The sequence below is a fragment of the Solanum dulcamara genome, chromosome 7, assembly GCF_947179165.1.
Source record: "Solanum dulcamara chromosome 7, daSolDulc1.2, whole genome shotgun sequence".
In the NCBI taxonomy this organism is placed as follows: Eukaryota; Viridiplantae; Streptophyta; class Magnoliopsida; order Solanales; family Solanaceae; genus Solanum; species Solanum dulcamara.
This window is the reverse complement of record NC_077243.1, coordinates 22,535,379-22,561,008: the sequence shown is the minus strand read 5'-3', so window position 1 is coordinate 22,561,008 and position 25,630 is coordinate 22,535,379. Positions and strand designations below refer to the sequence as shown.

General features: G+C 37.7%; 1 long non-coding RNA gene across 1 annotated transcript; it reads right to left on the bottom strand.

Moving 5' to 3' along the window:
* Positions 1-21,908: 21,908 nt before the first annotated feature.
* On the bottom strand, positions 21,909-23,872 carry LOC129895549 (uncharacterized). Its single transcript, XR_008767801.1, has 2 exons — positions 23,017-23,872; positions 21,909-22,914 (listed from the first exon to the last, which is right to left on the bottom strand). It is a non-coding gene; the product is annotated as an uncharacterized LOC129895549 (long non-coding RNA).
* Between the last annotated feature and the right edge of the window lie 1,758 nt (positions 23,873-25,630).

The following is a 25,630-nucleotide window of genomic DNA, read 5'->3' as shown; positions in this document are numbered from 1 at the left end:
TGTACGCAAACCTAACCCCTACCTTGAAAGGTAGGACGACTATTTCTGAAAAATCCTCGAAAATCATGCTAGTGTAGTGCTCAATCACAAGAAGTGCTTGAGGTCACAAATTATGTCAGACACCATTTTCTTGCAATTCAGGAGTTCCATACCTGTTGAAGTTGATGTTCCAACAAATGCTCTTGAATGATCACTAGAGATAGACGATAACCACAAAGAAAATGAAGATGGTGGTTGGATGTTGGTCACTCATAAAAAGTGGAGACATCAAATAGTTCCTAGGATATGTCTTTCTAAGACAAGAGCAATAAGGAGTGACGTGAATCAATTACAACCATAAAATAACATCAAATTTTATCGTAGCCAAAAGATCTTTAATTCCTTATCACAAAAGGTCCGAAAGCCTATTACATGACATGAATTCTTTCCTAAAAAATTTCTTTGTGGCAGTCAAATCGGTGCAACACATGTTGTTTCAAGCATAGATAAAACAAGAGAAAGCAAAGGAAAGCATGATCCAACAATAACACAAGAACATCATGCTAATGAAGAAGTTTCCCCATGTTATGCTACAATTTCCTTCACAGATAATGACTTGTTGTTAGGGTCTAAGCTACATAACAAGCCTTTGTTTGTTGTAGGAGCTATTCGAGAACAACATCTCAATCGCATACTAATCGATGGTGGTTCAGCAATCAATATCATGTAAAAAATTATTTTGAAAAAGCTCGGTATCTCTATCGATGAGTTATCAAAAAGTAACCTAACAATCCAAGGTTTCAATCAAGGCGGACTACGAGCCATAGGAAAGATTTGCATAGGATTGTCTATTGGCGACATAAAATCAAACACTTTGATTCATATTGTAGATGCCAAAGCATCATATAACTTATTTCTCGGACATCCTTGGGTTTATGAAAATGGAGTGGTTCCATCTACTTTTTATCAATGCATGAAATATATGAAAGACGGTGAAATAGTCTGTCATGCCCCGGGGGGTATCCTAGACGTGGCCAGTACTTAAAGACCATTGCTGGTCTTCAAGTGAACCACTTGGTCCAATCATACCTTTATCTAATCATATTCTATCAGCGGAAGAACAAGAATACTACTCATAAATAAGGCCAAAGGCCAACCATCTATCCAATCAACAACTAGTAAAAATGAAACTTGTCAAAACGAAACAAATCAACATCATCAACACTCTAGTCTATGAAGCCTCTATTAATAATCTAAGAGGTGTCAATGACAGTTTCATGGCTACCACAAATCAAATAAAGGAAAGCTAACTCAAATCTGAAAAAATAACTTCGGTAGCCTCCAAAAATAGGAAGGACTCACCAACTAGCTAGAAGTGAATAGATCCTCAACGATGCGCCTGTTGATGATCTCTAGTACCTGTCTCTACATCATGAAATGATGCATCCCCAAAATAGACGTCAGTACATGGATGTACAAGTGTGTAAAATGGCAGAATGAAACATGCATCAGGGTTGAATCAAATCAAGTCAGAATCTCAACTCAGAAGAAGGAACAACTTAATCAAGATGTCCTAAGTCTAAAAAAGAATATGATTTAGACAAGACCAATCATATAAAATCCAATCCTACACAGAGTACTATCAAGACCTATATGTGAGTTTTTCTTATTCGACAACTATCACTTATGAGCCAGTGATAGTACAAAAAATCGACAATGTTGCCACATCCGTTCATACCTTGCCAGGGTAGGAACGAATGAATAATCATGAATCCATAACCAATCAAGACCTATCATGTCAGGACAATAATTTAGAAATCATCCAACTTTAACGGTTCAATCCTCTCCGATGTTTGGCAACGTAGTTATTGAGTTCTAGTTATTACTCACTCTTACCTAATTCGGTGCTCGATACTCCTTCCAAGAATTAAGATTATAGGACAATCAATCCGAATCAAACCAAATCAATAAGTCTCTTTTGGACTCTTTCAATTCATCCATTTTATCAAATCAATCCCTTCAACTAATCAATTTTCCAATCGTTTTCAATCATGTAATTAAAAAAGATTTTAGAAAATAATTTATGACAATATTTAGGACTATCAATTTGTCGATACTATCATTACTATCATCACACTGACGTTCCAATCACAATCATACATCCACAATTTAAGGCTCCAGACTCAATCTTAAGATCTATACAATTCAATATCAATTAACATGCTTCTAGGGTTTCGGTAAAACAAGTAGTTCAATTCATGTGTTCGAGGAATTAATTCATAGAAAAACAATATTCCATCAATAATCAATAAAACATGTATCTTTTTAAAACAAGAACTTCTCAAGGAATACAATCATGGAGGCTCAATCCGTACACATTCCATTTATCACAATCATAGGATTTTTGGCGACTCTATACAGTTTTCAACCTCTCCGGGATGATCTTTACTTTCTCCATCGCTTGATGAACCAAGTCTGGTTCAATTAAATCAGCTTCACCAACCTCAAACCAACCAATAGACGATCTACATCTCCTTCAATACAAAGTTACATAGGGAGTCATCTAAATGCTAGAATGGAAGCTATTATTGTATGCAAACTTAATAAGAGGTAAATGATCGTCCCAATTGCCTTTGAAGTTGATGACACAGGCTCTCAACATATCCTCCAAGGTCTGAATTATGCGCTCTGCCTGGCTGTTTGTCCGCGGGTGAAAAACAGTACTAAGGTTCACTCTTGAACACAAACCTTTCTAGAATGACTTTCAAAACTGAGCGGTGAACTAAGCTCTCCTATATGAGATGATAGACAAAAGGACTCCGTGCCATCTGACAATCTCTCGAAGATATAGTATGGCATACTTATCTGTGGTGTCCGTAGTCATAACGGGTAAGAAATGGGCCAATTTGGTCATCCTATCCACAATCACCCAAATAGAGTCATGATGTTTGCGGGATCGCGGTAGACCTGTAATGAAGTTCATATTTATCATTTTCCACTTCCATTATGAAATTTCAATATTTTGGGCTACTCCATAAGGCCTCTGGTGCTCAACTTTAATTTACTAGTAGTTCGGGCACTTGGACACAAACTCTGCTATATTTCTTTTCATTCCACTCCACCAATACACCTCTCTCAAGTCATCGTACATCTTTGTACAACCCGGATGGATGAAATACCTGAAATTATGGGCCACTGCCATGATCCTCTCTCGAATGCCCTCGACGCTTGGAACACACAATCTCCCTTGATACCTCAACACTCCATCTCTCCATTTGGAAAAATCCATTACCTTCTGCTTAGGAACATCATCCTTCAGTTGGAGGAGAATGGGATTTTGATCTTGCTTTTCTTTCACCTCTACAACAAGAGATGATTCAGCCCTGTTCTGAACAATAACAACAACTTTGCTGGAGTCAATAAGTAGAACTCCCAATCATGCAAGCCTATGCACATCTTTGGCCAATTCTTTCTTTCCTTTATCTACATGGGCAGTACTCCCCATGGATAAACTGCTAAGAGCATTAGTAACAGCATTAGCTTTTCCTAGGTGGTAGAAAATGCTCATGTCATAATCTTTGAACAACTCGAGCCATCTCCTTTGCCTCAGGTTCATTTTTTTCTAAGTAAACACATATTGCAGGCTCTTGTGATCTATGAACACATCGATATACACTCCATAAAGATAATGACACCAAATCTTGAGAGAGAACATTACAGTTGCCAACTCGAGGTCGTGAATTGGGTAGTTTTTCTCATGAATCTTAAGATTTATGAAAGCAAAAGCTATCACCTTCCCCTTTTGCATTAATATAAAGCCTTATCCAACTCTAGACGCATCATAATAAATCACAAAACCATCTGGTCCCTCGGGTAGGGATAGCACTAGAGTAGTAATCAGTCTTGTTTTCAATTTTTGAAAACTCTTCTCACACGTATCTGACCATTGAAACATAGCCTTCTTCTGGGTCAGCTTAGTCAATGGTGAAGATATGGATGAGAACCCTTCAACAAATTTATGGTAGTAGCCGTCCAGACCTAAGAAACTCCTTATGTTAGTTGGGGATGTGGGCCTTAGCCAATTCTTAATCGCTTTAATCTTTTGCAAATCAACTCGTATACCCTCTTCGAATACAATATGGCCTAGGAATGCCACGGAATAGAGCCAAAATTCACACTTTGAAAACTTGGCATAGAGATTCCTAACCTTGAGAGTCTGAAGGACTATTCTGAGATGATGAGCGTACTCCTTCTCACTCCTAGAATAGATCAATATATTATCTATAAATACAATCACAAATATTTCCAAATAATGTTTGAACACTTTATTTATCAAGTCCATAAATGCCGCAAGAGCGTTAGTCAGACTGAAGGACATAACCAGAACCTCATAGTGACCGTACGTGGTTCGAAATGCAGTCTTTGGGATGTCGCATTCTCTCACTTTCAACTATTGGTAGCATGATCTGAGGTCTATCTTTGAGAAACAAGTGGCACCTTAAAGCTGGTCAAACAGATCATCTATCTTGGGAAGAAGATACTTGTTCTTTATGATGACCTTGTTCAGTTGACGATAGTCAATAAACATTTTCAACGACCCATCTTTCTTTTGTATGAATAGGATAGGAGCGGCCCAAGGTGAGATACTCGACCTAATTAACCCCTTGTCTAGGAGACCTTTCAACTGTTCTTTCACTTTTTTCAACTCAGCAGGAGCCATTCTATATGGCAGAATAGAGATAGGCTGCGTATTAGGAAGAACATCAATTCCAAAGTCAATCTCTCTATCAGGAGGGACTCTGGGCAAATTCTCAGGAAACACTTCAGGAAATTCATTTACAATAAAAACTGAATTGAGATTAGGGGACTCAACACTATCATCTTTAACTCTAACAATGTGGTAATATACCTTTTAGAGATTAACTTTCTGGCCCTAAGGTAGGAGATAAACTTACCCTTAGGTACAACAAGACTAGCCTTCCATTCTAAGATAGGCTCATTCGGGAAATTGAATTTAACAATCTGAGTTCTACAATCAATAGAGGCATAACAAACATATATCCAGTCCATATCAAAAATCACATCAAAATCGATCATGTCCAGTTCAACTAGGTCAGCCATGGTATCCTTGTGATGGATAGACACCTCGCAATCCCTATAGACCCTCTCAGATAATATAGACTCACCACCAAGAGTAGATATACTGTAGGGTTATAGAAGACACTCAAGAATTTTATCAAATCTACTAGCCACATAAAGAGCCACAAAAGATAGCGTGGCACCCAAATCTATCAAAATATAACAATCAAGAGTAAAGACTCAAATCATACCCGTCACAATATCTGGGGAGTTCTCCTGATCTTGGTGACTACCCATGGCATATAGACGGTTTGTATCTCTTCTCGTACCTGAAGTAATGCTCCTCTAATTACCTCTAGCCTATGATGCGGTGGTAGAATATTGGGCTCTATTGCCCCATGTCGGATACTCCCTCTAAAAATGGCCCACTTCTCTACATTTATAACAACCATTCTTTCCTTCTTTGCACTCTCCCAAATGGAGCTTACCGCACTTACCACAGAGTGGATTTCCCCTCGAACCTTGAGACACACTAGTCTGGGATTGAGATCTCTAGGCTCTGAAATTATGGTGACTCTATCCTTACTAATCATACTTGTTATGTGGTGCAAGTGCACTTGTCGTAGATGGGGCATAGTTGGAAGACCTCTTTTGAAAGAAGGACTTATTTCCCTTGCTCTGCCTTTGCTCACTCTCATGTCCAGCTGATTTTGCCTATTGCTCAAGTGCTCCTCCTTGTATTTTCTCTTCTCATCCTCTACCTGCTGAGCATACACCATTAATCTAGAAATATCCATGTTAGAGATCAACAATGATGCTTTGCACTCCTTATTCATATGTCTTCCCAATCCGGAGACAAATTTCCTCATCTTTGATCTCATATCTGGGATCATCTCCAGAGCATATCTGGATAACTGGATGAACTTCAGACTATACACCTTAACTGTCATACCCTCTTATTTCAAATTCATAAACTCTTCTACTTTCGCTTCCCACAATTATCTTGGAAAGAAGTGATCAAGGAATGCTTTCTCAAACTCATCCCAAATAGCAGGCTCTACATCCTTACCTCTACTTTCTTCCCACCGGTTATACCAAACATTTGCCACATCCTTGAACTGATAAGACACCAACTCAACCTCTTCGATCTCTGTAGCATGCATAACTTTCAGGATCTTCCACATCTCATCAATGAAATTCTAAGGGTACTCATCAACCTTGGAACCCATGAAAACTGGTGGGTTCATCCTCAAAAAGTCTCGGATCCTCGCTGAAGCTGATGGCTCTTGGGAGCTAGAGCTGGGAGCCGGTGAACTCTAGTTACCCTTCTGGACAACTATCAATTAGGTGACACCTCTAAACTCAGCTTCTAAAGTAAGAGCTGGTTGAGTAGTAGGCTCTTGGGGTGCCTTAGTAGACCATGCAGGTTGGCCCCTAGTTCTCACTCCTGACGGTGGGAGCATCTCAGATTATGGAACTCCAGTATTGGCGGCATTTCTCTGGATAGTAGTGTGTTTAGGAGAGTTAAACTCTTTCGCACGAACTCAGAATATGAAGAAGGAAAATAATTCCTACTGTCCTATAGCCTCTTGATTATAAGTGTGGTGCACAACACACCCATAAGCAAGACTCTACTAGACACGGCTTCATAGACTCCTTAGGACTCTTGAACTCTAGGCTCTGATACCAAGTTTGTCATGCCTTAGGAGGGTACCCTCGATGTGGCCGCCACTCGAAGACCATTGTTGGTCTTCAAGTGAACCACTTGGTCCAATCACACCTTTATTCAATCACATTCTATCAGCGAAAGACTCAACTCACAAGAATACTACTCATAAATATGGCCAAAGGCCAACCATCTATCCAATCAATAACTAGTAGAAATGAAACTAGTCAAAACGAAACAAATCAACATCATCAACACTCTAGTCTATGAAGCCTCTATCAATAATCTAAGAGGTGCCAATGATAGGTTCATGGCTATCACAAATCAAATAAAGAAAAATTAACTCAAATATGAAAAGATAACTGTGGTATCCTCCGAAAATAGGGAGGACTCACCAACTAGCTAAAAGTGAATAGATCCTCAATGATGCACTTATTGATGATCTCTAGTACTTGTTTCTACATCATGAACCCAAAATGGACGCCAGTACATAGAATGTACGATTATGTAAAATGGCAGAATGAAACTGCATCAGGGTAGAATCAAATCAACTCAGAATATCAACTCAAAAGAAGGAACAACTCAATCAAGATGTCCTAAGTCTAAATAAGACTATGATTTAGACAAGACCAATCATATACAATATAATCCAATCCATTCCAATATGACTCAGAGTACTATTAAGACCTATATAGGAGTTTCTCTTATCCGATAACTATCGCTTATGAGCTAGTGATAGTATAACAAACCGACGTTGTTGCCACATCCATTCATACCTTATCAAGGTAGGAACAAATTGACAATCATGGATCCATAACCAATCAAGTCCTATCATGTCAGGACAGTAATTTGGAAAACATCCGACTTTAATGGTTCAGTCCTCTCTTATGTTTGGCGACGTAGATATTGAGTTCCAGTTATTACTTAGTCTTACCCAATTTGATGCTCGATATTTCTTCCAAGACTCAAGCTTATAAGACAATCAGTCCGAATCAAACCAAATCAATAAGTCTATTTTGGAATCTTTCAATTCATTCGTTCTGTCAAATCAATCAATTTTCCAATCGTTTTAAATCATGTAATTAAAAAAGATTTTAGACAATCATTTATGACAATATTCAGGACTATCAATTTTTTGATACTATCATTACTATCATCACACTGACGTTCCAATCACAATCGTACATCCATAATTCAAGGCTCTAGACTCAATCTTAAGATGTATACAATTCAATATCAATCAACATGCTTCTAGGGTTTTGGTAAAACAAGTAGTTCAATTCATGTGTTTGAGGAATTAATTCATAGAAAAATAATATTCGGAGAGAGATGAAGCCATCACAACCTTCGAAGGAAGTTAGAGGGAAGATTCAAACTTGGTAAAAACATCTTATCACATAATGGTGAAAGAAGGTCCACATCTCAATGATACATATGATGATGTTCAAAAGGGTCCCCCTCAATTGGAGGATGGTGTACAATCAACCGTAGATGACCTCAAGGAACTAAATCTAGGCACTTTGGAAGATCCATGCCCAACCTTCATCAGTGCACTTCTTACACGGCAAGAAGAGAGGGAATACTTCGAGTTATTAGTCTAGTACAAAGATGTCTTTGCTTGGTCATACAAATAAATGCCAGGCCTTAGTCCCAATATAGCTATTCATCGTTTGGGGATCCGAAATGGAATATGTCCTATAAAGCAGTCACAACGAGTGTTTCGCCCTGAGTTGGTAATATAAATTGAAGTAGAGGTCAACAAGCTCATAGAAGCCGGATTTATCCGAGAATAGAAACACCCATTATAGATTTCAAATATTGTACCTGTCAAGAAGAAGAATGGTCAAATATGTGTCTATGTTGATTTTTGAGATTTGAACAAGGCATGTCCAAAAGATGACTTCCTTCTACCAATCATTGAGCTCATGGTTAATGCTACAACTGATCACAAAGCGATGTCATTAATGGATGGATCTTCTGGATATAATCAAATCAGAATGTCTCCAAAAGATGAAGAATACACTGCCTTCCGCACTCCAAAAGGGATTTATTGTTACAAGGTAATGCCTTTTGGTCTAAAGAATGCCGGTGCAACCTACCAACGTGCAATGTAAAACATTTTTGATGACATGCTTCATAAGAGGGTAGAATGTTACGTTGATGATTTGGTGGTAAAAGCGAAGTGTAGGGACAATCATCTTAAAGATCTTCGAATTATTTTTTAGAGGTTAGGGAAATTTGACTTGAAGATGAATCCACTCAAATGCGCTTGTGGAGTTACCTCAGAAAATTCTTGGCTTCATTGTGCGTCACCGTGGAATTGAAGTGGATCCCTCAAAGATTAATGCCATTCAAAAAATACCTGAAACCAAAGAACTTGAGAGACCTGCATAGTCTACAAGGAAATCTGACTTTCATTCGAAGGTTCATCTCTAACTTGGCTGGACGATGCCAACCTTTTAGCCATTTAATGAAGAAAGATGCCCCTTTACACTAGGACCAATCATGTCAAAATGCTTTTAAAAGCATCAAAAGATACTTGTTGAATTCACCTATATTAGGGCCACCGACTCCTGTGAGGCCTTTGATACTCTACATTGCATCACAAAAGTGATCACTTGGAGCACTTCTCGCTCAAGAGAATGAAGCTAAGAAGGAGCAAGCACTGTACCATCTAAGTCGAACCTTAATAGGAGATGAGTTGAATTATACACCGATTGAGAAGATGTGCTTAGCACCGATTTATGCAATTAAAAAACTAAGGCATTATTTTGAGGCATACACTATCAAGCTAATTTCTCGAGATGATCCCATGAAGACGTCTAGTAATATGGTCTACATTGTTAAATCAATATGAGATCATATACACACCTCAAAAGGCTGTGAAGGGGCAAGAACTTGCCAATTTCCTTGCCGATCACTCTCTTCCAGGAGAATGGGAAATTTGAGATGAATTTCCTGATGAAGATGCATTATTTACTAAAGAACTACCGCCACGGGTGACGTTATTTAATGAATCTGTACGCCGAGATGGTGCAGGAACAGGAGTTGTGTTGATATCCCTAGAAAGAATAATCTTGCCATTTTCATTTGTTCTAGGCGAAACATGTTCCAACAACGCTGCAGAGTATCGAGCTTTGATTGTGGGCCTTAAAATGGCATCAGATATGAAGATTCCGCAATTGGATATTTATGGTGACTCAAAGTTGATCATCAATCAATGGCACTCGGAGAGAATGAACAACAAAGGTGCGTGTATATCATCAATGGGTTATTACTGGTTGTCTTGATCTTCAAATAAATGAAATCCACCATACATCCGTTCGAGTAGTTGACGAAGAAGATTGGAGGAAACCACTGATTGAGTATCTCGAACACTGAAGGCTTTCTGAGGATTTACGAAAAAGAGCAGACATTAAGAGACGGGCACCACGATTCATATTCACCAAGGAATATTATTTCATCTTTTTTATGAGGGACTATTCTTGCAGTGTCTTGACAAAGAAGAAGCTCAACAAACAATGGAGGAAGTGTATTCTGATATACGTGGAGCACACCAATCAGGGCCTAAACTTCATTTTCGCATCAAGAGAATGGGCTACTATTGGCCAACACTGGTGATGGACTGTCTAGAGTATGCTAAAAGGTGTCAAGCGTACCAATTCCATGCTAATTACATCCATCAATCTCCAGATGACCTTCATCCAACTATAGCCTCATGGCCTTTCGACGCATGTGGACTTGATGTTGTTGGACCTCTTCCAAAGTCGTCAAAAGGTAAATGTATATCTTGGCTGCTATTGATTATTTCTCAAGATGGGCTGAAGCCGAGTGAAGAAGGAAAATGTCGTTGATTTTATCAAGTCAAGCATAATTTTTAGATATGGCATACCAAGATGCATAGTTACTGATAATGGAACACCCTTCAACAATAAGCTCGTGAGGAGTTTGTGCGAGAAGTTCAGTTTTAAGCAACATAAGTCTTCAATGTATAATGTACCTGCCAATGGTCTTGCTGAAGCTTTTAACAAGACACTTAGTAACCTGCTGAAGAAAGTAGTTGCGAAGAATAAAAGGAATACATGAGAGGATTGGTAACGCTTTGTGGGCATATCATACAACCTTTAGAATTGCTACGCAAGCAACTCCATATTCATTGGTGTATGGCGTAGAAGCAGTCCTTCCATTGGATAAGCAAATTCCATAATTAGTAATAGCAATCCAAGAGGGACTTACAACTAAAAATATTACACAACTTCGTCTTGCAGAGTTGGAGGCATTGTACAAGAAGAGATTGGAAGCACAACAAAAGTTGGAGTGTTATCAAGCTCGACTCGCTAGAGCTTTCAACAAAAAGGTGCAACCTCGGTCATTTCAAGTGGGAGACTTGGTCTTAGCAGTTCGAAGACCTATAATCCTCAACAGAGGCATTGGTGACAAGTTTACATCAAAACGGGATGGGCCATATGTTATGAAAGAAGCATATTCAAGTGGCGCTTACAAAATTGTCGACCAAGACGGCGTAAGAGTTGGTCCAATCAATGGCAAGTTTCTAAAGCAACACTTACCATGAAGGTCGCCAACTCTCCTTAAATTACGAGCATAAACTACATGCCACCCCTGGCCCGCAAGAGTATAAACTGTGTACGACCCACCAAAAAAAATAGTCTGCTAGGTTTAAAACCTCGAAAGAGGCGGCCTAGGAAAAAGTTAGGACAAAAATAAATAAATAAAAACTCATCTTCTTGAACTACGATATGACTTGATCCTCTTCACCGAGGTACGTAGGCGCTTGGAGTAGTTACTCTAAGCTTAGTCACATGAGTAAAAAAAATAGGTTTATGGCATTGCTTGATCATCACAATAACTCTTTGAAGTGGCATAGATAGCACGTGAACTAGATATTCCTTAGCCAAATGTGCCGCAGATGGCAAAAGAGAAGAGTCAAGCAAGGGGCAAAATCTGAGCTGACTTCAAATGCATATTTTTGAAAGTTCATAAAGGTTTTGACCAAGATTTTTGCATATGTTGTAGTTCTTGAAGCCTTCTTCGCAAAAAAAGAAGCAACTCGTGATTCAAAAACTCCTGCATCGAGTTATGAATTTCCCACTACTGCATCTCAAAGTTACGAAGAAAACATGTCAGACTTGGAGAACAACTTCAAAAGTCAATTTGAAAGAAATTTTGATTTGAAATCTTGGCATACAACAGGCTGTCGAATTCCCTTGTTGTTGGATAAGTGACTTGCAATTCATCTTGAGTTTTGGCTTGTGGTAGAATGCCAATTTTGTGTAATTCATTGAAGCTTCAAGGAGTTACTCAAAATTAGGAGCATCTTTACCCACTACGTCAAACTGGGATACCCGTCAGATCGAAGCTTTACTTGTGTGTGTTGAAATGGTGTACTTGCAAAGGTCGTGACCTGAACACTACAAGCTCAAGAGACACACTTTTGTTTTGACAAAGGTGCATAAAGCTGTGAAATTGACATTCCAGGCATGTACTCAATAAAAAAAATTAATTATTCCTGTCAATTCAGAATGAATTTTGTTGCGATTTCTAGATATATTGTTGTTCTTGGTGCTATCTTCACAAGGAAATAATAAGATTATAGTTCCATAACTCCTACGCCGAGTTGTGGACTTCACACCATAGACACGCAAACCTGGAAAAAAAAGAATATATAAGAAAAGAAGAGTTGAGCGAAGCAGAACCTGAGCCGATGTTGAAGACATATCTGCACAAATACGGAGACTCTCTGGCTGTAATTTTTATGTGGATTGTATTTATTGGTGTACTATTTCCAATGGAACAAGAAATGCGTCATTTCGATGCTCCTACATCGAGTTATTGATTTTCTACCACAGATGCTCAAAGCTGAAAAGTTGCACGAGACAGAATTCGAGCTAACTTCGAGTACAATCTGTGCTAATCTGGAGATATTTTGCCCATGATTTTTACATATGTTGTATTTATTTGAGTTATTCTTCTAATGGAACAATAAAAGCTTCATTTCAATGCTCCTACATCGAGTTATTGAATTTCTACCACAGATGCTCAAAGCTGAAAAGTTGCGTGAGACAGAATTTCGAGCTATATCTGTACTAATCCGGAGATCTTTTGGCCATGATTTTTACATATGTTATATTTCTGTGATTATTCTTCTAATAAAACCATAAATGCGTCATTTCGATGCTCCTACATCGAGTTATTGATTTTCTACCACAGATGCTCAAAGCTGAAAAGTTGCGGAGACAGAATTTCGAGCAAAATTCAAAAATATATCTGTACTAATCTGGAGATCTTTAGGTCATGATTTTTACATATGTTGTATTTATGTGAGTTATTCTTCCAATGGAATAATAATCACGTCATTTCGATGATCCTACATCGAGTTATTGATTTTCTACCACATATGCTCAAAGCTGAAAAGTTGCGCGAGACAGAATTTGATCTAACTTCGAAAATATATCTGTGCTAATCCGGAAATCTTTTTGAAAGTGCAAGAGGAGGGGGGGGGGTGAATTGAATCTTTTTGTTTTCTTCAATCGGCTGATAAGTAAAACAATTAACTATATCAACTAAATAGTAAAGCGATAATTAAAGAGCACAAGGAAGAAGTGACGCCAGATGTTTTTATACTTGTTGGGATTCAATGTGGATCTTAGTCCAGTCCCCTTGGATTGCAAGAGTGTTCTACTAAGATCAGTGAATGGGTTACAAAGGTAAGTAAAGTAGATCCTATATCTACACTCAATTCTTTTCTTGTTCTCTCTTTCCTTTTCACTATCTTTTGATACAATGCCTCACCACTCAATTAAACTCTCTTCTCTTTTTGATTACACAGTAATTCACAAAGAAATGACAATGCTTAGTAAAATAGAAATGAGCTTGTAGAATGGATGGAAGAATGTATATTTTTGATCAACCACTGATCTTTGTGATTTATAGAGTGTGTGGCTAGACTTCTGCAACCCAAATGATTTGATCCTTGGAAGGAAGGTGAATCCTTCTTTCCAAGAATAAGGACAAAGTCTAGCTTGACTTTGTTTCTCCGGCCATTGAGGAGTCTTCAAAAATCCTTCTTGATATTCCTTGATTATTCTTCTTTCCTTCAGCAAGATAAGGGTTTGATTCCCCTTACCAAATTTGCAGTGATTATCTCTTTTCCTTTTAATGTCGTCTTCCTTGAATCAAGAAGTGTTGATGGATTTACAAATCTCTTTGGATTGATCTCTTTCCTTCTAATTGATATACATTTCTCCTTGGATTGATTCTTTCCTTCCTTGCAATCCTTCTCCTTTGATTGATCTCTTTCCTGATCTCCTTGGATTGATTCCTTCCTTGTAGTCCTCCTTTCCTTCCTCGCAGCCCTTGTATTGCTCTTCTTTCCTTTTTGATGGTTTGATGGTACCTATATATTTTATCATCAAAATTAACTCCAACAATCTCCCCCTTTTTGATTATGACAATAAGTAATGTAGTCGACTTCCATTTGTAGGTAGGCTCCCCCTGCATTAATGAGTTGAGTCAGTAGTCGACTCCCCATGAGTTGAAGCTGCTTTTCTTTTATCCTCCTTGCACCTGTTATTATATCTATTCTCCCCCTTTGACATTATCAAAAAGGAAAAAATAGGAAAATCAACCGACAAAGCACACTAATACAGGCAAGAGATATGTTAACATAGTCATAGCTGACAATAAAACAAAACAAGAGTAGCAAAAAAAATCATCTGAGGGCTTATGCCCTTTACTGTCCAAAAACAACAGTCAACACAAATCAATGCTGATTGCGGAGAAAGTAGGTAAGGGTGTTGGCAGTAGCAGTCTTGAGGGCTTCAAACTGAGTGGAAATGGTAGCACCAACTCCTTCAGTACAGGCATGAACTCGATTTGCAATCTTGAATGCTTACTTGATAACATGGTCCAACTTGAGTCTTAACTTGGATACATCGGCACTGGTCTCTTTGGTGACCTTGAGTTTTTCCATCTGAAAGTGAGACGCAAGAAAAAGATACTGAAGAGATTCAAACTTGCCATACATTGAATTCAGCTAAGCGAGAATATCCTCTAGTATCTTAGGATCAGATACAACAGGAGGAGGAGGGATGGAGGATGAAGGAATGTCTGATGGGGGAATTTTGGCCTTCGAAGAGAAGGGGGCACAATTTCCATCAGAATCAAACTTGAGTAGCCAAGAGTCACAAGTTTTGACATATCCCATACAGCCAAAGGCTTTGGAGTTGTAGCATTGTTTAACCAGGATTGGGGAAAGTCATCAAGATAAATATGATTAGCTTGGAGGATACGAGTGATTAGTATCCTAAAAAGAAGGCTAGAAGAATCAGTAGCTGAGTCTAACATAAAGTTAAGAATAAACGAAAAGAGCTTGATTCGATGTTTGAACAAAAGACAATAGGTGATGAGAGTATCACGAGTGGTAAGAGTGAGTGAGAACCAGCATGAGGAAGAAGAGTTGTTGTAGTTATGTGACCAACTACTCTAGTTTCAAAAGAGACATCTTTAGGACCCAACTGAGAGGGAAGATTAACAGAGGAATCCAACACAATGACCCTTTTTGCTTCTTCAAAAGTCACACCAAGATTTGAGGGCCAGGAACATTTAAGAGGGAGCAGATAAACCTAAACAGGAAATTTCAAAAATAACATCAAATATGTCACAATCGAGAAAGCTTCTTTTTCCAAGCACTAGAGTTTCTAACTCTCCAGGCTTAGAAGGCCTAATATTAGCATAGAAGAGACGGACAAGGGGCTCATACACAGTGTTTGGCTTAGAGGAAAAGATATTCCCCCATCCTTGAAAATCGAAGAGTTCTTTAATGGGACAGTTGAGAGAGGACAAGAGATTTAGATCGACAATGCGACCATGCACCATATTTTTTGACTGACAGAGTGGAAGAGAGATTCATGAGAGGGACCCCAAAAAGTGCTTTTAATATCTAAAGAACTGTCAATATCAAACTTTACCTTTTTCTTCATATCGCCACCTAAATCTTCTTTAATAGGGCATTTTGGGAGATGAGAGAATTCTGAGGAACCAGAAAGGGATTGATACTAGAAGCATCAGAATCGACAGGAATAGGAGAGGAAACAACTCCCTTTTCTTTATTTCTAGAGCTTTTTCGAGAGGGAAGAGAGGAGGATTTAGATGTTTTTGCCATTGAAGGAGATGATGAGAACATGAGAACGAAGAGGGATTTAAACTAGAGAAGAAGAAGATGAAGAGGAGAAGTGGAAAAGTAAACAAAATGAGGGGAACAAGGAGATTGAAGTGACAAGGAGTCAGGGAAGAGGAAGGGTTGGTAATAATTACCTAAAAAGGGGAGAAGCCGTCGGAAAATTAATTAGATGCATACATACAAAAAGGTAAGAAAATCAGCCAAATATTCAACACAGATTTTCAAATATTCCCAAGGATTTTCGGAGAAAACAAAATCTTTCTTCAAGAGGTTTTGTAAATATATCAACTAATTGACAATCAGTATTAACAAAAGATATGTCAACATCTCCTTTTAAAATATGATTTCTAATAAAATGATGCTTAATGTCAATACGTCTAGCTCTAGAATGATGCACGAGATTTTTTGATAAACATATAGCGCTAGAATTATCACACAAAATTTGAGCAGGTTTACAAGAAATATCATAATCCGCTAATTGATAAGTTATCCAGAGCAATTGAGCATAGCATAAGCCAATAGCAATGTACTAAGCCTCAGTAGTAGAGATAGAGACACGGTTCTTCTTTTTAATATTCCAGGAAATTAGAGAATTTCCAAGAAATTGACAGGTTCCACTAGTGATTTTTTGACCAATTTTTTCACCTGCAAAATCAGCATCTAAAAACCTTTTAAATTAAAATTAGAAGAATGATCATACCAAAGACCAAGAGAAGTGGTTCCCACAAGATATCTAATAATTCTTTTCACAACAATTAAATGAGACTCTTTATGAGTTCACTGAAATCTTGCACATTTACACACTCTAAACATAATATATGGTTGACTAGCTGTTAAATATAAGAGAGATCCAATCATACCTCGATATTTAGTTTCATATACAGGCTTACCATCATTGTCCAAATCCAGAGAGCATGTAGGGCTCATTGGAGTCCCTATTGCTTTTGCATTGCTCATCCCAAACTTATGAATAAGTTCTTTTATGTACTTACTTTGGCTAATGAAGATTCATTTGTCAGGTTGTTGAATTTGCAATCGCAAAAAGAATGTGATCTCTCCCATCATACTCATTTCGAATTCGCTTTGCATTAAATTAGCAAATTTCTTGCACAACACAACATTAGTTCTACCAAAAATAATATCATCTATGTAGATTTGAATAATCAAATTTTCCAGAGGAGACCGCTTGATAAAGAGAGTAGTGTCTATTTTCCTCCAGAGAAATCATGAGAGATTAAGAAAGATATTAAACTATCATACCAAGCACGAGGGGCTTGTTTTAGACCATACAGGGCTTTAGATAATTTAAATACATGATACAAAAATTCAGGATTTTCAAAACCTGGAGGTTGTTTAACAAAAAAAAATTCTTCAATAAAGCCATTTAAAAAAAACACTTTTAACATCCATTTGAAAAAGTTTAAAACCTTTGAATGCAACATATGCTAGAAGTATACAAATAGATTCTAACCTTGCTACTGGAGTGAAAGTTTTATCATATTCGACTCCTTCTTGTTGAGAGTAACCTTGAGCTACTAACCTAGCTTTATTTCAAACAACTTCTCCAGCTTCATTCAGCTTGTTTCTGAAGATCCATTTTGTGCTAATGATTAAAGTATTTTCAGGCTTTGTAACCAATGTCCATACTTCATTTTTCTTGAACTGATCTAGCTCTTCCTGCATTTCTTGTACCCAATGGTTGTCTTTCATAGATTCATCAACCTTTTTTAGTTCAAGTTGAGATATGATGCTATATTAGTGCTTTTCTTGCTAGAAGCTCTTGTTTTCATGCCTTCGTTTGGATCTCCGATAATGAATTTCTTTGGATAATCAAGTTGACTTCTCCATTTATTTGGAATTGCTTCGATTATGAACTGATTTCCTTGACTATCAGTCAGCTGTTCTGAATAGTTGACTTCTTTGAAAGGGATGGTGGTACTTTGTATGTTTTGAGCATCATCATCATCTGTACTTATACAGTTATCAGAAATTCGATTAGAGTCATCAAACATAACATGAATAGATTCTTCAATAACAAAGGTTCTTTTATTGAAAATTCTATAAGATCTACTGGTGTTAGAATATTCAAGAAAAATATCTTCATCGCTTCGTGGATCAAACTTACCAAGATTGTCTTTTTCATTATTGTGAACAAAATATTTACATCCAAATGGATGAAAGTAAGCAATATTGGGTCTCTTACCGTTCCAAAGTTCATATGAATTCTTTTTTAGGATAGGTCTGATCAAGCATCGATTTAATATATGAAAAACTGCACTTACTGCTTTTGCCAAAAAATGATGTGGAAGAGAGTATTCACAAATCATAGTTCTTTACATGTCTTGGAGTCCTATTTTTTCATTCGGCCACTCTATTTTGTTGATGGGATCTTGGAGAAGAAAAATTATGAGAGTATTCCTGTTCATTGCAGAATTTTTTGAATGCCTTATTTTTGAATTCTCCTCCATGATCACTTCTGATTGATGTTATATAGTAACCTTTGTCTCTTTGAGCCTTCTCACAAAAAATCTCAAAATTTCTCAAAGTATCATCTTTGTTAGATTAAAACATAACCCATTTAAATCGAGAGTAATCATCAACAATTACAAAAGCATACCTTTTTTCTCCTATGCTTGCAATTCTTGTTGGTCCAAAAAGGTCCATGTGAAGTAATTGGAGAGGCTTTGAGGTGGATATAACATCCTTAGAAACAAATGAATTTCTGATTTGCTTACCCATTTGACAAGCATCACAGATGTGATCCTTTGAGTAATCCAGCTTAGTAAGTCCCAAAACAAGTTCATGTCTAACAAGCTTTTCAATCAATCGCATGCTAGAATGAACAAGTTTTTTGTGCCAATTCATGGATCTTCATAAATTGATGCCAAACAGATGTGTTCTGAATTTCCTTTTACAGAATCAAGTATGTATACATTTTTGTCTCTACTATCAGGGAGAATGTTTTCACCAGAGTTTTCTTCAATTATGCATCCTGTTTTCTTGAATCTCACTTCTAAATCCGAGTCACATAGTTGACTTATTCTTAACTAGTTGTATTTCAAACCTTTCACAAGATAAACATTAGTAATATCACAGGATTCATTAAATAAAATAATACCTATACCAATGACAGTTCCTGTAGAATTAATTCCAAAGCGAATTTTTCCACCATTAAAATATGTAACTGATTTGAACAAATTTTTGTTGCCTGTCATATGATTTGAACACACACTACCCAAATACCATTTTTCTGTTGATTTCGAGTGGTGTTACTGAAAAACAAGTATATTACTTTCTTCTTGGTACCCAAGTATTCTTAGGTCCTTTAGGAACTTGGTTAGCAGAAGTTTTAGGATTCCAACCCATTTGGAGGAGTTTGAGTAACGAAATCTACAATTGAAATGTTTGTGACCAGATTGTCTACAATAATGACAAGATATGGGATGGTATATATCAAAATTAGAGAAACTAAAATAGTCACTTTGAGATTCAGAAGACTTAAGAGTCTTAGTCAATTGGTTAGATCTAATTGAACTTTGTTTTAGAGAATTCTGAAGATTATTTATATGAGTCATTAGATCATGATTCTCTTCTTGAAGGTCTCTTTCAACTGAGCAAACTTTCAGTTTTATTTCTAAATCTTTCTTTTCTTTTAGAATAGATCTAACATTCTCAAAAGTTCTATTTAGATCAGAGACAGCTTGATCAAGCAAATTTTTTAATGCAAAGTAGTTTTGACAAGATTCAGCTCTTACCTTGCTTGATTCTCCAAAGGCCATAAAGAAAGTATTTCCTGATTCATTGTGTTCAAATTATGAGTTGTCTTCATCACTCCAACTGCTGAGAGCTTTGGGTTTACTTTGAGGGTATCTTCTTCTAGCCTCAGGACATTCACTTGCAATATGTCCATACTTGCCACAGTTGTAGCATTTGCCATCGTTCCTGTTGAATTCAGTTATCTGTTTACCTTTAGAGAAATTTTGCCTACCTCTTCTTTGATTTCTGGATATCCTGAAGGTTTCCATTACTGATTTAGTAATGAGGGCAATTTCATCTTCTTCAATATCTTCTTTATCTTCATTGTTCTCTTCAATTGCATTGAAAGCAACTGTTTTTTTCTTGTCATCTTCTTGTCCTTGTTTGTTCAGATGGGTTTTCTCAAATACAATGAGATCTCCTCTTAACTCATCATAAGACATATTCTTCAGATTCATGCTTTCAAGTGCAACCACTTTCGCATACCATTGTGGTGGAAGACTTCTAAGAATTCTTTTTATGTGTTCAATGGGGGGATATACTTTTCCATTTTCCTTTAGCTTCCTAATGATCTTGCATAGTTGAGCAAACATGTTTTCAATGGTTTCACATTCCTTCATGTGAAACAGTTCATATTCATAAACTAATAGACTCACTATAGTTTCTTTGACTTTATCAATTCCCTTGTAGCTGACCTCCAATTTATACCAAACTTCTTTTGCAGTCTCATAACAAGATATCTTTTCATATTCTTCTCCACTTATAGCATTGTAGAGAATATTTTTTGCTTTGAAATTTATCTGAATAACTTGCATTTGTTCATCAGTATAATCCATTAGATCTGGAGTTGGAGTGGCTTGTCCTTCAGTGGTTTTTATTGGGATGGGAAAATCTCCTAGTTTGATTACCTTCCAAACTTTCATATCATAAGACTTGATAAATGTTTCCATCCTTATTTTTCAGTGAGATAAATGCTTTCCATTGAAGTAGGGAGGTCTAGTATGGGATGTTCCTTCTTGAAAGTGCAAGAAGGGGGAGGGGGTGAATTGAATCTTTTTATTTTCTTCAGTCGACTAATAAGTAAAACAGTGACGCCGGATGTTTTTATACTGGTTGGGATCCAATGAGGATCTTATTCCAGTCCCCTTGGGTTGCAAGGGTGTTCTACTAAGCTCAATGAATGGGTTACAAAGGTAAGTAAAGTAGATCCTAGATCTACACTCAATTCTTTTCTTGTTCTCTCTTTCTTTTTCACTATCTTTTGATACAATGCCTCGCCACTCAATTAAACTCTCTTCTCTTTTTGATTACACAGTAATTCACAAAGAAATGACAATGCTTAGTAAAGTAGAAATGAGTTTGTAGAATGGATGGACGAATGTATATTTTTGGTCAGCCACTGATCTTTGTGATTTATAGAGTGTGGCTTGACTTCTACAACCTAAAGGATTTGATCCTTGGAAGGAAGGTGAATCCTTCTTTCCAAGAATAAGGACAAAGTCTAGCTTGACTTTGTTTCTCCGGCCGTTGAGGAGTCTTCAAAAATCCTTCTTGATATTCCTTGATTATTCTTCTTTCCTTCAGCAAGATAAGGGTCTGATTCCTCTTACCAAATTTGCAGTGATTATCTCTTTTCCTTTTAATGCTATCTTCCTTGAATCAAGGAGTGTTGATGGATTTGCAAATCTCCTTGGATTAATCTCTTTCCTTCTAATTGATATACAGAGCTCCTTGGATTGATTCTTTCCTTCCTTGCAGTCCTTCTCCTTGGATTGATTCCTTCCTTGTATTCCTTCTTTCCTTCCTCGCAGCCCTTGTATTGCTCTTCTTTCCTTTTTGATAGTTTGATGATACCTGCACATTTTATCATCAAAATTAACTCCAACACTTTTGGCCATGATTTTTATGTGTTGTATGTAAGTTATGCTTCCAATGGAACTGGAGTCACATCATTTCGATGCTCCTACATTGAGTTATTGATTTTCTACCAAGGCCGCTCAAAGCTGAAACATTACGCGAGGCCGAATTCGAGCCAAGTTTTTTTTTAAAGAACGGTACAAATGCAAAGATCTTTTGGCCATGATTTTTATGCCTATTCTAGTTTTTTGAGTTATCATTTCAACAACATAAGTGACTCATAATTTTTAGTTATTAACCTCCTGCCACGCCTGTCAAAGTGCGAGGTTCGAAATGATTGAAAATAAGTTACATAGCACAAAAGAAAAATGCTTTTAAGGGAAAGATGTCGCTTTTATTTCATCAAAAAAAAGAAGAAGATTGTCACTACATCATAATAATATATCGAAAAATACAAAAACATAACAAGGAAAAGAAAGAGAACGTTCTTATGCAGGACAAAAGACTAAGGAAAAAACTTATGACTAAGGATTTGGTGGCGACTTGTCTCAGCGTCCTCCTTTAGCCTAGCTAGTTCTTTTACTTCTGCTTCAGACAAGGGACTGATTTTCTCAATGGCATGAATCTCATCTTCTCTGTTAGTGATACTCTTTTGATTTTCGGACAACCTCTTTTGATGCTCCTCTATAAGTGAGATGGTTTTTTTCTTCTTAGAAGTCCAGACTTCTAGCTCTTTTCAGCTCTTGTAAGGATTTTTTGAAGCTCTTCCAGGTGTTTGTCCATCTTGACTTTCTCCTGGTTCGCAGTATCAAGGCATTGTTATGCATCAGAAAGTAACTCTTCATGAGAATCTTTGGTTATCTTTTGAGAAGTAGACAACCTTGCAGCATCGTAATCTCCATGTTTCTTAAAAAAGTCTTCAAGCAGAACCTTCAAGGGAGAAAGGTCGATGACGTTAACTTCTTGAAGTCCTTTAAGATTCAAGGCAGCACCTGTCTCCAACTCTTTGAGACTTTCTGAGGAGTAAACAGAGAATTGTGTAATACACTCGCATAAGGTACCCCACATGCCGGAAACATAATATAATTTGAAGCTTGAAATAGTCTCTTGTGGTTCAAAATTTGAGGCAATCGATTGGAAAGGGTGGAGCAAGTCCTTTGAAATGTTTGAACATCCAATCCAATGTGCCCTAACCTCCACATTATTAGTTGAGACGTGTTGGGAAGTTCCAACCTTTTCAGAAAAAGGAACCGTTAACTTTCTCGATGGACTCTCATTTGTAAATTGACCCTTGACTTCAGCAAGTGGGAGGTGAAGACTCTTAGCCACATTAGGAGGGTTCGAGCTTATGATACAATCTTCAAATACATCTACATCACTGGAGATATCCCCAAGACCCAACAAATTTTTTTTTTAAAAATCGGGTTAATATCGAATAAAGAAGAAAGTTTAGTGAAATATTAAAGAAATGTTTTTTTACCTGATGTGCCAATTCAGTCAAAGGCATTGTAGAACCAGCAGCGCCATCTTCAAAGATCGCGGAATCAATACTAATGGAATCTAAATCAGCGAACTCACAATGTTGATCGTTCAAATCCTTAGGCTTTTTCTTCAAACGCTTCCAATGTTGCTCTTGGCTAGCATTGCTCTCATTGGAACTAGAGGCTGCACTAGTACTAATGCCAATCCCAGGGATTAAAGCAGGTGGTTTGGATGTGCTGCTGCAAAATGGCACAATGCCTAGTGCCTTTTCGACGCTTTTGTCTGATGAGCTGGAAGGTTTCTTCCTCTTGTGAGTTATGTCGATCACCTCAGATTCAGTAACGATGGCTGCCTTGGGGGTCAGTGATGGACTTTTGACTCCTTTATTCACCTGTGTATCCTTGCCCTTCGAATTTTTAGACTTGGAAACGACTTTGACAGATTGCGAAGAAATACCCTTTGTCGCCTTGGACTTTGAAGAGTCAGAGGGCTTTCCTTGACTATCCAGCTGAAGTTGATCTCCTTTGGTTGATAAGGAAGCATTATCCTTCCTCGGACCTCTCAAAATTATGTAGGTACTTCGTCTCAACACATTCTATCGATGGGATGGCCACTAATCTGAGTACTCACGAGTCATTGGAGACCCCTTATTGCATGGACGCATTGGTATGATGATCTTCGAAGAGTTTCCAAGATGAACACATGAATCCCATAGTTGCACCAAAGCTAGAAGTGAACCATCATAATAGTGCTCTATGAGAACACCAGGAACATCTTGACAATACCCAAATTGTCGACTAAATCGGTGAGGGCTATAAGGCTCCACAATCAGATCATCATCCTGCCTCAAAGTGACAAAACTTGAATGGAGGCCTATAAGGAAATCGCTCCTGTAATTGGACAGTTTGCCACTATCATCAATGTGTAGCTCCTTTCCTTGTAGCAGCGCCAAATTGTGGAGGTTATGAATATTCACTAGTTGAAATAACTTGCAAGCGTCAACAAGGTCAAAATGTTTTGCCATCCTTTCTCCAGAAATTTGCCACATTCGCACACCTCGTTGGGGGCAGGTAACACTGTAATAGGTTTCAAAATACTCACCTATCCATCCATATACATAATGAATGTGAAGTAGTATGTTGCAAGAACCCAAGTTTGAAGAAGTGAATATATCCCTAAGGCCGCGATAGATGCTTGCAAGGATCGGAACCGCCAAAGAAAATTTCTCTCCATGAGCCATCAAGCTTGCAACTTTGAAGACACTAGCACGAATACAATCAGCCTTCTTGTTGGGAAGCACAAATTTTCAAAGCCAACATGCAAGGAAAGCCGCCAGATATGTCTCATCTCTGAGTGATTCGTCCACACCTAGCTTGACGAAAGGGGCATTCTCCTCTTCAGTTCGTGGTAAAATGCTCATGTCAATGTTCCCAGAAGGATCATGATTCATCCTTGGCTTCGTACCATTCTTAGACGTCTTTGATGAAGGCTCAACATATTTTCTCGATCCTCGAAACCAGAACTTTGTCCATCCTCGAAAGGAGACTTCGTTAATGATACCTTTGGTAAGTCGGTAGAACGCCAAAAACAAATATGAGCAGCTTCCAGGGAGAAAAAACTTCCCTTGGTCATCTACATGCGTCAACTCCTTAGCCGAGGGTATAACTTCATCATAAAAGGAACCATGAACAGGAATACCACCAATGGTTCTCAAATCCCATAAAGATATAGATAACTCTACAATGAAGGTAGAGACTGTGTTAGTAGGCGGACGCCAATTCTTGCAAAAGGCCTGGAGAACATTTTCGTTATGGTCATATGTGAACATTGAAGCAAAAATAGCGTCATAAGTCTTGATGGAGTCTAAAGTCTCCTTGCAATGGGAAAGCACATCTTCTACCCACTCCCAATAGCCAGACGTATAGAGAACCTCACCAAACTCGGAAGGAGGAACATGCCAACTGCAAAGACTTTCGTCATGGCGAGGAGGGGTGGCAACAACAACATTCGGATGAGTAGAAGACTTCAAGAGGAGAACTTTTTCGGTTGTGACTTTGCCCGAGAAGTTGTCCATGACATCCTTAGTTTCTGTTGTCAACCATATTGGGAGATGAAGAGAAGTATCCATCAGCTTTCTAAAAAGTGGGAAGGCGCCAATCACCGGAAGATGAACTTTTAAGGCGAGAACTTTGGCACGAGAAATTTGCTTGTTGTCCACGATCTCAAGACAAGGATATGACACCTCTTGATCACTAAAATCCATTGTCATTGCTGGAAATCAAGATCACACGACTTTGTTCTGAAAAAAAAGAGTTACTTTGGTGAAAACACAATTAGAGAAACCAAAAGACGAAAAAAAATCTGAAACTGAGTTCAATATTAAAAAACAAAACTGTAGCAATCCAGGAGGAATTTGGTTGTGATCCTTGGATACATTATAGTTCCATGTTTCTAGTTTCGGGAAAATCAAACGGATTGCGATTTCAATTTTTCTACAATGAGATATGGATTTTCTACTACAGCCGCGCAAATCTGGACCATAAAAACGGCCAGCTGTTAAACAAAATTTAAAAGCAAAACTGTAGCAATTTCGGAAGAATTTGGCTGTGAAC